This window comes from Gobio gobio (assembly GCF_949357685.1).
Source record: "Gobio gobio genome assembly, chromosome: 5".
NCBI lineage: Eukaryota > Metazoa > Chordata > Actinopteri > Cypriniformes > Gobionidae > Gobio > Gobio gobio.
Genome location: NC_137101.1, coordinates 30,082,926 through 30,101,082, shown reverse-complemented (window position 1 = coordinate 30,101,082; position 18,157 = coordinate 30,082,926).

The following is an 18,157-nucleotide window of genomic DNA, read 5'->3' as shown; positions in this document are numbered from 1 at the left end:
TGACTTCCCTTCTGATTCCAATATGTAGCTTACAGGTCTAAAAATGGTTTTGATTTTTTTTTTTTTTTTTACATATTATGGCTGTACAAAGTCCATATGTGACCTACTGAACAAATTTGTGTCCCAAAGGTCAAAAAGTCAATCATTGACTTTCCTTCTGGTTCCAATTAGTAGCTTACAGGTCTAAAATTGGTATGGATTTTTTTTTTTTTTTTTACATATTATGGCTGTACAAGAAGTCCATATTTGACCTACTGAACATATTTTTTTCCAAAGGTCAAAAAGTCATTCATTGACTTCCCTTCTGATTCCAATAAGTAGCTTAGAGGTCTAAAAAAGGTATGGATTTTTTTTTTTTTTTTTTTTTTTTTTTTTTTACATATTATGGCTGTACAAAGTCCATATGTGACCTACTGAACAAATTTTTGTCCCAAAGGTCAAAAAGTCACTCATTGACTTGCCTTCTGATTCCAATAAGTAGCTGACAGATCTAAAAAAGGTTTGGAATTTTTCCTTTTTTTTTTTTTTTTGTGTGCATATTATGGCTGTAAAGGAAGTCAATATTGGACCTACTGAACAATTTTTTTTTCCAAAGGTCAAAAAGTCACTCATTGACTTTTCTTCTGGTTCCAATAAGTAGCTAAAAGGTCTGCAAAAGGTTTAAATATTTTATTTTAATTTTTATTTTATACATATTATGGCTGTACAGAAGTCCATATTTGATCTACTGAACACATTTTTTTCCCAAAGGTCAAAAAGTCACTCATTGACTTTCCTTCTGGATCCAATTAGTTGCTAAAAGGTCTACAAAAGGTTTGATTTATTTTTTTGTATTTTTTTTATACATATTATGGCAGTACAGAAGTCCATATTTGATCTACTGAACAAATTTTTTCCCCAAAGGTCAAAAAGTCACTCATTGACTTTCCTTCTGATTCCAATATGTAGCTTACAGGTCTAAAAATGTTTTTTTTTTTTTTTTTTTTTTTTTTTTACATATTATGGCTGTATAGAAGTCCTTATTTGCCCTACTGAACACATCTTTCTCCCAAAGGTCAAAAAGTCACTCATTGACTTCCCTTCTGATTCCAATAAGTAGCTTACAGGTCTAAAAATGGTTTGGAATGTTTTTTTTTTTTGTTTTTTTTTACAGTTTTTTGGCTGTACAAGAAGTCCATATTTGACCTAAAGAACATGTTTTAGGCCTGAGAGTCCTTAAAAACTAATTTACTACACATACTCATTGACTTCCCTTCTGATTCCAATAAGTAGCTTAGAGGTCTAAAAAAGGTATGGATTTTTTTTTTTTTTTTTTTTTTTACATATTATGGCTGTACAAAGTCCATATGTGACCTACTGAACAAATTTTTGTCCCAAAGGTCAAAAAGTCACTCATTGACTTGCCTTCTGATTCCAATAAGTAGCTGACAGATCTAAAAAAGGTTTGGAATTTTTCCTTTTTTTTTTTTTTTTTTGTGCATATTATGGCTGTAAAGGAAGTCAATATTGGACCTACTGAACAATTTTTTTTTCCAAAGGTCAAAAAGTCACTCATTGACTTTTCTTCTGGTTCCAATAAGTAGCTAAAAGGTCTGCAAAAGGTTTAAATATTTTATTTTAATTTTTATTTTATACATATTATGGCTGTACAGAAGTCCATATTTGATCTACTGAACACATTTTTTTCCCAAAGGTCAAAAAGTCACTCATTGACTTTCCTTCTGGATCCAATTAGTTGCTAAAAGGTCTACAAAAGGTTTGATTTATTTTTTTGTATTTTTTTTATACATATTATGGCAGTACAGAAGTCCATATTTGATCTACTGAACAAATTTTTTCCCCAAAGGTCAAAAAGTCACTCATTGACTTCCCTTCTGATTCCAATAAGTAGCTTACAGGTCTAAAAATGGTTTGGAATTTTTTTTTTTTTTTTTTTTTTTTTTTTTTTACATTTTTTTGGCTGTACAAGAAGTCCATATTTGACCTAAAGAACATGTTTTAGGCCTGAGAGTCCTTAAAAACTAATTTACTACACATACTCATTGACTTCCCTTCTTATTCCCTTTACTAGCCAAAATTCCCACAAAAAAGTTTGACATATTATGGCTGTACAGAAGTCCATATTTGACCTACTGAACATATTTTTTTCCAAAGGTCAAAAAGTCATTCATTGACTTCCCTTCTGATTCCAATAAGTAGCTTAGAGGTCTAAAAAAGGTATGGATTTTTTTTTTTTTTTTTTTTTTTTTTTTTTTACATATTATGGCTGTACAAAGTCCATATGTGACCTACTGAACAAATTTTTGTCCCAAAGGTCAAAAAGTCACTCATTGACTTGCCTTCTGATTCCAATAAGTAGCTGACAGATCTAAAAAAGGTTTGGAATTTTTCCTTTTTTTTTTTTTTTTTTGTGCATATTATGGCTGTAAAGGAAGTCAATATTGGACCTACTGAACAATTTTTTTTTCCAAAGGTCAAAAAGTCACTCATTGACTTTTCTTCTGGTTCCAATAAGTAGCTAAAAGGTCTGCAAAAGGTTTAAATATTTTATTTTAATTTTTATTTTATACATATTATGGCTGTACAGAAGTCCATATTTGATCTACTGAACACATTTTTTTCCCAAAGGTCAAAAAGTCACTCATTGACTTTCCTTCTGGATCCAATTAGTTGCTAAAAGGTCTACAAAAGGTTTGATTTATTTTTTTGTATTTTTTTTATACATATTATGGCAGTACAGAAGTCCATATTTGATCTACTGAACAAATTTTTTCCCCAAAGGTCAAAAAGTCACTCATTGACTTTCCTTCTGATTCCAATATGTAGCTTACAGATCTAAAAATGTTTTTTTTTTTTTTTTTTTTTTTTTTTACATATTATGGCTGTATAGAAGTCCTTATTTGCCCTACTGAACACATCTTTCTCCCAAAGGTCAAAAAGTCACTCATTGACTTCCCTTCTGATTCCAATAAGTAGCTTACAGGTCTAAAAATGGTTTGGAATGTTTTTTTTTTTTTTTTTTTTTTACAGTTTTTTGGCTGTACAAGAAGTCCATATTTGACCTAAAGAACATGTTTTAGGCCTGAGAGTCCTTAAAAACTAATTTACTACACATACTCATTGACTTCCCTTCTGATTCCAATAAGTAGCTTAGAGGTCTAAAAAAGGTATGGATTTTTTTTTTTTTTTTTTTTTTTACATATTATGGCTGTACAAAGTCCATATGTGACCTACTGAACAAATTTTTGTCCCAAAGGTCAAAAAGTCACTCATTGACTTGCCTTCTGATTCCAATAAGTAGCTGACAGATCTAAAAAAGGTTTGGAATTTTTCCTTTTTTTTTTTTTTTTTTTTTACATATTATGGCTGTACAAGAAGTCCATATTTGACCTACTGAACAATTTTTTTTTCCCAAAGGTCAAAAACTCACTCATTGACTTTCCTTCTGGTCCCAATTAGTAGCTAAAAGGTCTACAAAAGGTTTATATTTTTATTTTTATTTTATTTTTTTACATATTATGGCTGTACAGAAGTCCTTATTTGACCTACTGAACACATTTTTCTCCCAAAGGTCAAAAAGTCACTTATTGACTTTCCTTCTAATTCCAATAAGTAGCTAAAAGGTCTACAAAAGGTTTACATTTTTTTTATTTTTTTTTTACATATTATAGCTGTACAAAGTCCATATTTGACCTACTGAACAAATTTTTGTCACAAAGGTCAAAAAGTCACTCATTGACTTTCCTTCTGGTTCCAAGAAGTAGCTAAAAGGTCTGCAAAAGGTTTAATTTTTTTTTTTTTACATACATTTTATGGCAGTACAGAAGTCCATATTTGACCTACTGAACAAATGTTTGTCCCAAAGGTCAAAAAGTCAATCATTGACTTTCCTTCTGGTTCCAATTAGTAGCTTACAGGTCTAAAATTGGTATGGATTTTTTTTTTTTTTTTTTACATATTATGGCTGTACAAGAAGTCCATATTTGACCTACTGAACAAATTTTTTTCCCAAAGGTCAAAAAGTCACTCATTGACTTTCCTTCTGGATCCAATTAGTAGCTAAAAGGTCTACAAAAGGTTTAATTTTTTTTTTTTTTTTTTTTTTTTTTTTTTTTACATATTATGGCAGTAAAGAAGTCCATATTTGATCTACTGAACAAATTTTTTTCCCAAAGGTCAAAAAGTCACTCATTGACTTTCCTTCTGGATCCAATTAGTTGCTGAAAGGTCTACAAAAGGTTTGATTTTTTTTTTCTTTTACATATTATGGCTGTACAAAGTCCATATTTGACCTACTGAACAAATTTTTGTCCCAAAGGTCAAAAAGTCACTCATTGACTTCCCTTCTGATTCCAATATGTAGCTTACAGGTCTAAAAATGGTTTTGATTTTTTTTTTTTTTTTTTACATATTATGGCTGTACAAAGTCCATATGTGACCTACTGAACAAATTTGTGTCCCAAAGGTCAAAAAGTCAATCATTGACTTTCCTTCTGGTTCCAATTAGTAGCTTACAGGTCTAAAATTGGTATGGATTTTTTTTTTTTTTTTTTACATATTATGGCTGTACAAGAAGTCCATATTTGACCTACTGAACATATTTTTTTCCAAAGGTCAAAAAGTCATTCATTGACTTCCCTTCTGATTCCAATAAGTAGCTTAGAGGTCTAAAAAAGGTATGGATTTTTTTTTTTTTTTTTTTTTTTTTTTTTTACATATTATGGCTGTACAAAGTCCATATGTGACCTACTGAACAAATTTTTGTCCCAAAGGTCAAAAAGTCACTCATTGACTTGCCTTCTGATTCCAATAAGTAGCTGACAGATCTAAAAAAGGTTTGGAATTTTTCCTTTTTTTTTTTTTTTTTTGTGCATATTATGGCTGTAAAGGAAGTCAATATTGGACCTACTGAACAATTTTTTTTTCCAAAGGTCAAAAAGTCACTCATTGACTTTTCTTCTGGTTCCAATAAGTAGCTAAAAGGTCTGCAAAAGGTTTAAATATTTTATTTTAATTTTTATTTTATACATATTATGGCTGTACAGAAGTCCATATTTGATCTACTGAACACATTTTTTTCCCAAAGGTCAAAAAGTCACTCATTGACTTTCCTTCTGGATCCAATTAGTTGCTAAAAGGTCTACAAAAGGTTTGATTTATTTTTTTGTATTTTTTTTATACATATTATGGCAGTACAGAAGTCCATATTTGATCTACTGAACAAATTTTTTCCCCAAAGGTCAAAAAGTCACTCATTGACTTTCCTTCTGATTCCAATATGTAGCTTACAGGTCTAAAAATGTTTTTTTTTTTTTTTTTTTTTTTTTTTTTTTTTTTATACATATTATGGCTGTATAGAAGTCCTTATTTGCCCTACTGAACACATTTTTGTCCCAAAGGTCAAAAAGTCACTCATTGACTTCCCTTCTGATTCCAATAAGTCGCTTACAGGTCTAAAAATGGTTTGGAATGTTTTTTTTTTGTTTTTTTTTTTACATTTTTTTGGCTGTACAAGAAGTCCATATTTGACCTAAAGAACATGTTTTAGGCCTGAGAGTCCTTAAAAACTAATTTACTACACATACTCATTGACTTCCCTTCTGATTCCAATAAGTAGCTTAGAGGTCTAAAAAAGGTATGGATTTTTTTTATTTTTTTTTTTATTTTTTTACATATTATGGCTGTACAAAGTCCATATGTGACCTACTGAACAAATTTTTGTCCCAAAGGTCAAAAAGTCACTCATTGACTTGCCTTCTGATTCCAATAAGTAGCTTACAGGTCTAAAAATGGTTTGGAATGTTTTTTTTTTTTTTTATTTTTTTTTTTTTTACATTTTTTTGGCTGTACAAGAAGTCCATATTTGACCTAAAGAACATGTTTTAGGCCTGAGAGTCCTTAAAAACTAATTTACTACACATACTCATTGACTTCCCTTCTTATTCCCTTTACTAGCCAAAATTCCCACAAAAAAGTTTGACATATTATGGCTGTACAGAAGTCCATATTTGACCTACTGAACATATTTTTTTCCAAAGGTCAAAAAGTCACTCATTGACTTTCCTTCTGATTCCAATAAGTAGCTTACAGGTCTAAAAATGGTATGGATTTATTATTTTTTTTTTTTTACATATTATGGCTGTACAAAGTCCATATGTGACCTACTGAACAAATTTTTGTCCCAAAGGTCAAAAAGTCACTCATTGACTTGCCTTCTGATTCCAATAAGTAGCTGACAGATCTAAAAAAGGTTTGGAATTTTTCCTTTTTTTTTTTTTTTTTTTTGTGCATATTATGGCTGTAAAGGAAGTCAATATTGGACCTACTGAACAAATTTTTTTTCCAAAGGTCAAAAAGTCACTCATTGACTTTTCTTCTGGTTCCAATAAGTAGCTAAAAGGTCTGCAAAAGGTTTAAATATTTTATTTTAATTTTTATTTTATACATATTATGGCTGTACAGAAGTCCATATTTGATATACTGAACACATTTTTTTCCCAAAGGTCAAAAAGTCACTCATTGACTTTCCTTCTGGATCCAATTAGTTGCTAAAAGGTTCTACAAAAGGTTTGATTTATTTTATTTTATTTTATTTTATTTTATACATATTATGGCAGTACAGAAGTCCATATTTGATCTACTGAACAAATTTTTTTCCCAAAGGTCAAAAAGTCACTCATTGACTTTCCTTCTGGATCCAATTAGTAGCTAAAAGGTCTACAAAAGGTTTAATTTATTTTTTATTTTTTTTTTTTTTTTTTTTTTTACATATTATGGCAGTAAAGAAGTCCATATTTGATCTACTGAACAAATTTTTTTCCCAAAGGTCAAAAAGTCACTCATTGACTTTCCTTCTGGATCCAATTAGTTGCTGAAAGGTCTACAAAAGGTTTGATTTTTTTTTTCTTTTACATATTATGGCTGTACAAAGTCCATATTTGACCTACTGAACAAATTTTTGTCCCAAAGGTCAAAAAGTCACTCATTGACTTCCCTTCTGATTCCAATATGTAGCTTACAGGTCTAAAAATGGTTTTGATTTTTTTTTTTTTTTTTACATATTATGGCTGTACAAAGTCCATATGTGACCTACTGAACAAATTTGTGTCCCAAAGGTCAAAAAGTCAATCATTGACTTTCCTTCTGGTTCCAATTAGTAGCTTACAGGTCTAAAATTGGTATGGATTTTTTTTTTTTTTTTTACATATTATGGCTGTACAAGAAGTCCATATTTGACCTACTGAACATATTTTTTTCCAAAGGTCAAAAAGTCATTCATTGACTTCCCTTCTGATTCCAATAAGTAGCTTAGAGGTCTAAAAAAGGTATGGATTTTTTTTTTTTTTTTTTTTTTTTTTTTTTTACATATTATGGCTGTACAAAGTCCATATGTGACCTACTGAACAAATTTTTGTCCCAAAGGTCAAAAAGTCACTCATTGACTTGCCTTCTGATTCCAATAAGTAGCTGACAGATCTAAAAAAGGTTTGGAATTTTTCCTTTTTTTTTTTTTTTTGTGTGCATATTATGGCTGTAAAGGAAGTCAATATTGGACCTACTGAACAATTTTTTTTTCCAAAGGTCAAAAAGTCACTCATTGACTTTTCTTCTGGTTCCAATAAGTAGCTAAAAGGTCTGCAAAAGGTTTAAATATTTTATTTTAATTTTTATTTTATACATATTATGGCTGTACAGAAGTCCATATTTGATCTACTGAACACATTTTTTTCCCAAAGGTCAAAAAGTCACTCATTGACTTTCCTTCTGGATCCAATTAGTTGCTAAAAGGTCTACAAAAGGTTTGATTTATTTTTTTGTATTTTTTTTATACATATTATGGCAGTACAGAAGTCCATATTTGATCTACTGAACAAATTTTTTCCCCAAAGGTCAAAAAGTCACTCATTGACTTTCCTTCTGATTCCAATATGTAGCTTACAGGTCTAAAAATGTTTTTTTTTTTTTTTTTTTTTTTTTTTACATATTATGGCTGTATAGAAGTCCTTATTTGCCCTACTGAACACATCTTTCTCCCAAAGGTCAAAAAGTCACTCATTGACTTCCCTTCTGATTCCAATAAGTAGCTTACAGGTCTAAAAATGGTTTGGAATGTTTTTTTTGTTTGTTTTTTTTTACAGTTTTTTGGCTGTACAAGAAGTCCATATTTGACCTAAAGAACATGTTTTAGGCCTGAGAGTCCTTAAAAACTAATTTACTACACATACTCATTGACTTCCCTTCTGATTCCAATAAGTAGCTTAGAGGTCTAAAAAAGGTATGGATTTTTTTTTTTTTTTTTTTTTTTTACATATTATGGCTGTACAAAGTCCATATGTGACCTACTGAACAAATTTTTGTCCCAAAGGTCAAAAAGTCACTCATTGACTTGCCTTCTGATTCCAATAAGTAGCTGACAGATCTAAAAAAGGTTTGGAATTTTTCCTTTTTTTTTTTTTTTTTTGTGCATATTATGGCTGTAAAGGAAGTCAATATTGGACCTACTGAACAATTTTTTTTTCCAAAGGTCAAAAAGTCACTCATTGACTTTTCTTCTGGTTCCAATAAGTAGCTAAAAGGTCTGCAAAAGGTTTAAATATTTTATTTTAATTTTTATTTTATACATATTATGGCTGTACAGAAGTCCATATTTGATCTACTGAACACATTTTTTTCCCAAAGGTCAAAAAGTCACTCATTGACTTTCCTTCTGGATCCAATTAGTTGCTAAAAGGTCTACAAAAGGTTTGATTTATTTTTTTGTATTTTTTTTATACATATTATGGCAGTACAGAAGTCCATATTTGATCTACTGAACAAATTTTTTCCCCAAAGGTCAAAAAGTCACTCATTGACTTCCCTTCTGATTCCAATAAGTAGCTTACAGGTCTAAAAATGGTTTGGAATTTTTTTTTTTTTTTTTTTTTTTTTTTTTTTACATTTTTTTGGCTGTACAAGAAGTCCATATTTGACCTAAAGAACATGTTTTAGGCCTGAGAGTCCTTAAAAACTAATTTACTACACATACTCATTGACTTCCCTTCTTATTCCCTTTACTAGCCAAAATTCCCACAAAAAAGTTTGACATATTATGGCTGTACAGAAGTCCATATTTGACCTACTGAACATATTTTTTTCCAAAGGTCAAAAAGTCACTCATTGACTTTCCTTCTGATTCCAATAAGTAGCTTACAGGTCTAAAAATGGTATGGATTTATTATTATTTTTTTTACATATTATGGCTGTACAAAGTCCGTATGTGACCTACTGAACAAATTTTTGTCCCAAAGGTCAAAAAGTCACTCATTGACTTGCCTTCTGATTCCAATAAGTAGCTGACAGATCTAAAAAAGGTTTGGAATTTTTCCTTTTTTTTTTTTTTTTTTTTTGTGCATATTATGGCTGTAAAGGAAGTCAATATTGGACCTACTGAACAATTTTTTTTTCCAAAGGTCAAAAAAGTCACTCATTGACTTTTCTTCTGGTTCCAATAAGTAGCTAAAAGGTCTGCAAAAGGTTTAAATATTTTATTTTAATTTTTATTTTATACATATTATGGCTGTACAGAAGTCCATATTTGATATACTGAACACATTTTTTTCCCAAAGGTCAAAAAGTCACTCATTGACTTTCCTTCTGGATCCAATTAGTTGCTAAAAGGTTCTACAAAAGGTTTGATTTATTTTATTTTATTTTTTTTTATACATATTATGGCAGTACAGAAGTCCATATTTGATCTACTGAACAAAATTTTTTCCCAAAGGTCAAAAAGTCACTCATTGACTTTCCTTCTGATTCCAATATGTAGCTTACAGGTCTAAAAAGGTTTTTTTTTTTTTTTTTTTTTTTTTTTTTTTTTTTTTTTTACATATTATGGCTGTACAGAAGTCCTTATTTGCCCTACTGAACACATTTTTGTCCCAAAGGTCAAAAAGTCACTCATTGACTTCCCTTCTGATTCTAATAAGTAGCTTACAGGTCTAAAAGTGGTTTGGAATGTTTTTTTATTTTTATTTTTATTTTTTTACATTTTTTTGGCTGTACAAGAAGTCCATATTTGACCTAAAGAACATGTTTTAGGCCTGAGAGTCCTTAAAAACTAATTTACTACACATACTCATTGACTTCCCTTCTTATTCCCTTTACTAGCCAAAATTCCCACAAAAATGTTTGACATATTATGGCTGTACAGAAGTCCATATTTGACCTACTGAACATATTTTTTTCCAAAGGTCAAAAAGTCACTCATTGACTTTCCTTCTGATTCCAATAAGTAGCTTACAGGTCTAAAAATGGTATGGATTTTTTTTTTTTTTTTTTTTTTTTTACATATTATGGCTGTACAAGAAGTCCATATTTGACCTACTGAACAATTTTTTTTCCCAAAGGTCAAAAACTCACTCATTGACTTTCCTTCTGGTCCCAATTAGTAGCTAAAAGGTCTACAAAAGGTTTATATTTTTATTTTAATTTTATTTTTTTACATATTATGGCTGTACAGAAGTCCTTATTTGACCTACTGAACACATTTTTCTCCCAAAGGTCAAAAAGTCACTTATTGACTTTCCTTCTGGTTCCAATAAGTAGCTAAAAGGTCTACAAAAGGTTTACATTTTTTTTATTTTTTTTTTTTACATATTATAGCTGTACAAAGTCCATATTTGACCTACTGAACAAATTTTTGTCACAAAGGTCAAAAAGTCACTCATTGACTTTCCTTCTGGTTCCAAGAAGTAGCTAAAAGGTCTGCAAAAGGTTTAATTTTTTTTTTTTTACATACATTTTATGGCAGTACAGAAGTCCATATTTGACCTACTGAACAAATGTTTGTCCCAAAGGTCAAAAAGTCAATCATTGACTTTCCTTCTGGTTCCAATTAGTAGCTTACAGGTCTAAAATTGGTATGGATTTTTTTTTTTTTTTTTTTACATATTATGGCTGTACAAGAAGTCCATATTTGACCTACTGAACAAATTTTTTTCCCAAAGGTCAAAAAGTCACTCATTGACTTTCCTTCTGGATCCAATTAGTAGCTAAAAGGTCTACAAAAGGTTTAATTTTTTTTTTTTTTTTTTTTTTTTTTTTTAACATATTATGGCAGTAAAGAAGTCCATATTTGATCTACTGAACAAATTTTTTTCCCAAAGGTCAAAAAGTCACTCATTGACTTTCCTTCTGGATCCAATTAGTTGCTGAAAGGTCTACAAAAGGTTTGATTTTTTTTTTCTTTTACATATTATGGCTGTACAAAGTCCATATTTGACCTACTGAACAAATTTTTGTCCCAAAGGTCAAAAAGTCACTCATTGACTTCCCTTCTGATTCCAATATGTAGCTTACAGGTCTAAAAATGGTTTGGATTTTTTTTTTTTTTTTTTACATATTATGGCTGTACAAAGTCCATATGTGACCTACTGAACAAATTTTTGTCCCAAAGGTCAAAAAGTCAATCATTGACTTTCCTTCTGGTTCCAATTAGTAGCTTACAGGTCTAAAATTGGTATGGATTTTTTTTTTTTTTTTTTTACATATTATGGCTGTACAAGAAGTCCATATTTGACCTACTGAACATATTTTTTTCCAAAGGTCAAAAAGTCATTCATTGACTTCCCTTCTGATTCCAATAAGTAGCTTAGAGGTCTAAAAATGGTATGGATTTTTTTTTTTTTTTTTTTTTTTTTTTTTTTTACATATTATGGCTGTACAAAGTCCATATGTGACCTACTGAACAAATTTTTGTCCCAAAGGTCAAAAAGTCACTCATTGACTTGCCTTCTGATTCCAATAAGTAGCTGACAGATCTAAAAAAGGTTTGGAATTTTTCCTTTTTTTTTGTTTTTTTTTTGTGCATATTATGGCTGTAAAGGAAGTCAATATTGGACCTACTGAACAATTTTTTTTTCCAAAGGTCAAAAAGTCACTCATTGACTTTTCTTCTGGTTCCAATAAGTAGCTAAAAGGTCTGCAAAAGGTTTAAATATTTTATTTTAATTTTTATTTTATACATATTATGGCTGTACAGAAGTCCATATTTGATCTACTGAACACATTTTTTTCCCAAAGGTCAAAAAGTCACTCATTGACTTTCCTTCTGGATCCAATTAGTTGCTAAAAGGTCTACAAAAGGTTTGATTTATTTATTTATTTATTTTTTTTATACATATTATGGCAGTACAGAAGTCCATATTTGATCTACTGAACAAATTTTTTTCCCAAAGGTCAAAAAGTCACTCATTGACTTTCCTTCTGATTCCAATTTGTAGCTTACAGGTCTAAAAATGTTTTTTTTTTTTTTTTTTTTTTACATATTATGGCTGTATAGAAGTCCTTATTTGCCCTACTGAACACATTTTTGTCCCAAAGGTCAAAAAGTCACTCATTGACTTCCCTTCTGATTCCAATAAGTAGCTTACAGGTCTAAAAATGGTTTGGAATGTTTTTTTTTTTGTTTTTTTTTGTTTTTACATTTTTTTGGCTGTACAAGAAGTCCATATTTGACCTAAAGAACATGTTTTAGGCCTGAGAGTCCTTAAAAACTAATTTACTACACATACTCATTGACTTCCCTTCTTATTCCCTTTACTAGCCAAAATTCCCACAAAAATATTTGACATATTATGGCTGTACAGAAGTCCATATTTGACCTACTGAACATATTTTTTTCCAAAGGTCAAAAAGTCACTCATTGACTTTCCTTCTGATTCCAATAAGTAGCTTACAGGTCTAAAAATGGTATGGATTTATTATTTTTTTTTTTACATATTATGGCTGTACAAAGTCCATATGTGACCTACTGAACAAATTTTTGTCCCAAAGGTCAAAAAGTCACTCATTGACTTGCCTTCTGATTCCAATAAGTAGCTGACAGATCTAAAAAAGGTTTGGAATTTTTCCTTTTTTTTTTTTTTTTTTGTGCATATTATGGCTGTAAAGGAAGTCAATATTGGACCTACTGAACAATTTTTTTTTCCAAAGGTGAAAAAGTCACTCATTGACTTTTCTTCTGGTTCCAATAAGTAGCTAAAAGGTCTGCAAAAGGTTTAAATATTTTATTTTAATTTTTATTTTATACATATTATGGCTGTACAGAAGTCCATATTTGATATACTGAACACATTTTTTTCCCAAAGGTCAAAAAGTCACTCATTGACTTTCCTTCTGATTCCAATATGTAGCTTACAGGTCTAAAAATGTTTTTTTTTTTTTTTTTTTTTTTACATATTATGGCTGTACAGAAGTCCTTATTTGCCCTACTGAACACATTTTTGTCCCAAAGGTCAAAAAGTCACTCATTGACTTCCCTTCTGATTCTAATAAGTAGCTTACAGGTCTAAAAATGGTTTGGAATGTTTTTTTTTTTTTTTTTTTTACATTTTTTTTTACATTTTTTTGGCTGTACAAGAAGTCCATATTTGACCTAAAGAACATGTTTTAGGCCTGAGAGTCCTTAAAAACTAATTTACTACACATACTCATTGACTTCCCTTCTTATTCCCTTTACTAGCCAAAATTCCCACAAAAATGTTTGACATATTATGGCTGTACAGAAGTCCATATTTGACCTACTGAACATATTTTTTTCCAAAGGTCAAAAAGTCACTCATTGACTTTCCTTCTGATTCCAATAAGTAGCTTACAGGTCTAAAAATGGTATGGATTTTTTTTTTTTTTTTTTTTTTACATATTATGGCTGTACAAGAAGTCCATATTTGACCTACTGAACAAATTTTTTTCCCAAAGGTCAAAAACTCACTCATTGACTTTCCTTCTGGTCCCAATTAGTAGCTAAAAGGTCTACAAAAGGTTTATATTTTTATTTTTATTTTATTTTTTTACATATTATGGCTGTACAGAAGTCCTTATTTGACCTACTGAACACATTTTTCTCCCAAAGGTCAAAAAGTCACTTATTGACTTTCCTTCTGGTTCCAATAAGTAGCTAAAAGGTCTACAAAAGGTTTACATTTTTTATTTTTTTTATTTTTTACATATTATAGCTGTACAAAGTCCATATTTGACCTACTGAACAAATTTTTGTCACAAAGGTCAAAAAGTCACTCATTGACTTTCCTGCTGGTTCCAAGAAGTAGCTAAAAGGTCTGCAAAAGGTTTTTTTTTTTTTTTTTTACATACATTTTATGGCAGTACAGAAGTCCATATTTGACCTACTGAACAAATGTTTGTCCCAAAGGTCAAAAAGTCAATCATTGACTTTCCTTCTGGTTCCAATTAGTAGCTTACAGGTCTAAAATTGGTATGGATTTTTTTTTTTTTTTTTTTACATATTATGGCTGTACAAGAAGTCCATATTTGACCTACTGAACAAATTTTTTTCCCAAAGGTCAAAAAGTCACTCATTGACTTTCCTTCTGGATCCAATTAGTAGCTAAAAGGTCTACAAAAGGTTTAATTTTTTTTTTTTTTTTTTTTTTTTTTTTTTACATATTATGGCAGTAAAGAAGTCCATATTTGATCTACTGAACAAATTTTTTTCCCAAAGGTCAAAAAGTCACTCATTGACTTTCCTTCTGGATCCAATTAGTTGCTGAAAGGTCTACAAAAGGTTTGATTTTTTTTTTCTTTTACATATTATGGCTGTACAAAGTCCATATTTGACCTACTGAACAAATTTTTGTCCCAAAGGTCAAAAAGTCACTCATTGACTTCCCTTCTGATTCCAATATGTAGCTTACAGGTCTAAAAATGGTTTGGATTTTTTTTTTTTTTTTTACATATTATGGCTGTACAAAGTCCATATGTGACCTACTGAACAAATTTTTGTCCCAAAGGTCAAAAAGTCAATCATTGACTTTCCTTCTGGTTCCAATTAGTAGCTTACAGGTCTAAAATTGGTATGGATTTTTTTTTTTTTTTTTTACATATTATGGCTGTACAAGAAGTCCATATTTGATCTACTGAACAAATTTTTTTCCCAAAGGTCAAAAAGTCACTCATTGACTTTCCTTCTGATTCCAATTTGTAGCTTACAGGTCTAAAAATGTTTTTTTTTTTTTTTTTTTTACATATTATGGCTGTATAGAAGTCCTTATTTGCCCTACTGAACACATTTTTGTCCCAAAGGTCAAAAAGTCACTCATTGACTTCCCTTCTGATTCCAATAAGTAGCTTACAGGTCTAAAAATGGTTTGGAATGTTTTTTTTTTTGTTTTTTTTTGTTTTTACATTTTTTTGGCTGTACAAGAAGTCCATATTTGACCTAAAGAACATGTTTTAGGCCTGAGAGTCCTTAAAAACTAATTTACTACACATACTCATTGACTTCCCTTCTTATTCCCTTTACTAGCCAAAATTCCCACAAAAATATTTGACATATTATGGCTGTACAGAAGTCCATATTTGACCTACTGAACATATTTTTTTCCAAAGGTCAAAAAGTCACTCATTGACTTTCCTTCTGATTCCAATAAGTAGCTTACAGGTCTAAAAATGGTATGGATTTATTATTTTTTTTTTTACATATTATGGCTGTACAAAGTCCATATGTGACCTACTGAACAAATTTTTGTCCCAAAGGTCAAAAAGTCACTCATTGACTTGCCTTCTGATTCCAATAAGTAGCTGACAGATCTAAAAAAGGTTTGGAATTTTTCCTTTTTTTTTTTTTTTTTTGTGCATATTATGGCTGTAAAGGAAGTCAATATTGGACCTACTGAACAATTTTTTTTTCCAAAGGTGAAAAAGTCACTCATTGACTTTTCTTCTGGTTCCAATAAGTAGCTAAAAGGTCTGCAAAAGGTTTAAATATTTTATTTTAATTTTTATTTTATACATATTATGGCTGTACAGAAGTCCATATTTGATATACTGAACACATTTTTTTCCCAAAGGTCAAAAAGTCACTCATTGACTTTCCTTCTGATTCCAATATGTAGCTTACAGGTCTAAAAATGTTTTTTTTTTTTTTTTTTTTTTTTTTTTTTTTTACATATTATGGCTGTACAGAAGTCCTTATTTGCCCTACTGAACACATTTTTGTCCCAAAGGTCAAAAAGTCACTCATTGACTTCCCTTCTGATTCTAATAAGTAGCTTACAGGTCTAAAAATGGTTTGGAATGTTTTTTTTTTTTTTTTTTTTACATTTTTTTTTACATTTTTTTGGCTGTACAAGAAGTCCATATTTGACCTAAAGAACATGTTTTAGGCCTGAGAGTCCTTAAAAACTAATTTACTACACATACTCATTGACTTCCCTTCTTATTCCCTTTACTAGCCAAAATTCCCACAAAAATGTTTGACATATTATGGCTGTACAGAAGTCCATATTTGACCTACTGAACATATTTTTTTCCAAAGGTCAAAAAGTCACTCATTGACTTTCCTTCTGATTCCAATAAGTAGCTTACAGGTCTAAAAATGGTATGGATTTTTTTTTTTTTTTTTTTTTACATATTATGGCTGTACAAGAAGTCCATATTTGACCTACTGAACAAATTTTTTTCCCAAAGGTCAAAAACTCACTCATTGACTTTCCTTCTGGTCCCAATTAGTAGCTAAAAGGTCTACAAAAGGTTTATATTTTTATTTTTATTTTATTTTTTTACATATTATGGCTGTACAGAAGTCCTTATTTGACCTACTGAACACATTTTTCTCCCAAAGGTCAAAAAGTCACTTATTGACTTTCCTTCTGGTTCCAATAAGTAGCTAAAAGGTCTACAAAAGGTTTACATTTTTTATTTTTTTTATTTTTTACATATTATAGCTGTACAAAGTCCATATTTGACCTACTGAACAAAATTTTGTCACAAAGGTCAAAAAGTCACTCATTGACTTTCCTGCTGGTTCCAAGAAGTAGCTAAAAGGTCTGCAAAAGGTTTAATTTTTTTTTTTTTTACATACATTTTATGGCAGTACAGAAGTCCATATTTGACCTACTGAACAAATGTTTGTCCCAAAGGTCAAAAAGTCAATCATTGACTTTCCTTCTGGTTCCAATTAGTAGCTTACAGGTCTAAAATTGGTATGGATTTTTTTTTTTTTTTTTTTTACATATTATGGCTGTACAAGAAGTCCATATTTGACCTACTGAACAAATTTTTTTCCCAAAGGTCAAAAAGTCACTCATTGACTTTCCTTCTGGATCCAATTAGTAGCTAAAAGGTCTACAAAAGGTTTAATTTTTTTTTTTTTTTTTTTTTTTTTTTTTTTACATATTATGGCAGTAAAGAAGTCCATATTTGATCTACTGAACAAATTTTTTTCCCAAAGGTCAAAAAGTCACTCATTGACTTTCCTTCTGGATCCAATTAGTTGCTGAAAGGTCTACAAAAGGTTTGATTTTTTTTTTCTTTTACATATTATGGCTGTACAAAGTCCATATTTGACCTACTGAACAAATTTTTGTCCCAAAGGTCAAAAAGTCACTCATTGACTTCCCTTCTGATTCCAATATGTAGCTTACAGGTCTAAAAATGGTTTGGATTTTTTTTTTTTTTTTTACATATTATGGCTGTACAAAGTCCATGTGACCTACTGAACAAATTTTTGTCCCAAAGGTCAAAAAGTCAATCATTGACTTTCCTTCTGGTTCCAATTAGTAGCTTACAGGTCTAAAATTGGTATGGATTTTTTTTTTTTTTTTTAACATATTATGGCTGTACAAGAAGTCCATATTTGACCTACTGAACATATTTTTTTCCAAAGGTCAAAAAGTCATTCATTGACTTCCCTTCTGATTCCAATAAGTAGCTTAGAGGTCTAAAAATGGTATGGATTTTTTTTTTTTTTTTTTTTTTTTTTTTTTTACATATTATGGCTGTACAAAGTCCATATGTGACCTACTGAACAAATTTTTGTCCCAAAGGTCAAAAAGTCACTCATTGACTTGCCTTCTGATTCCAATAAGTAGCTGACAGATCTAAAAAAGGTTTGGAATTTTTCCTTTTTTTTTGTTTTTTTTTTGTGCATATTATGGCTGTAAAGGAAGTCAATATTGGACCTACTGAACAATTTTTTTTTCCAAAGGTCAAAAAGTCACTCATTGACTTTTCTTCTGGTTCCAATAAGTAGCTAAAAGGTCTGCAAAAGGTTTAAATATTTTATTTTAATTTTTATTTTATACATATTATGGCTGTACAGAAGTCCATATTTGATCTACTGAACACATTTTTTTCCCAAAGGTCAAAAAGTCACTCATTG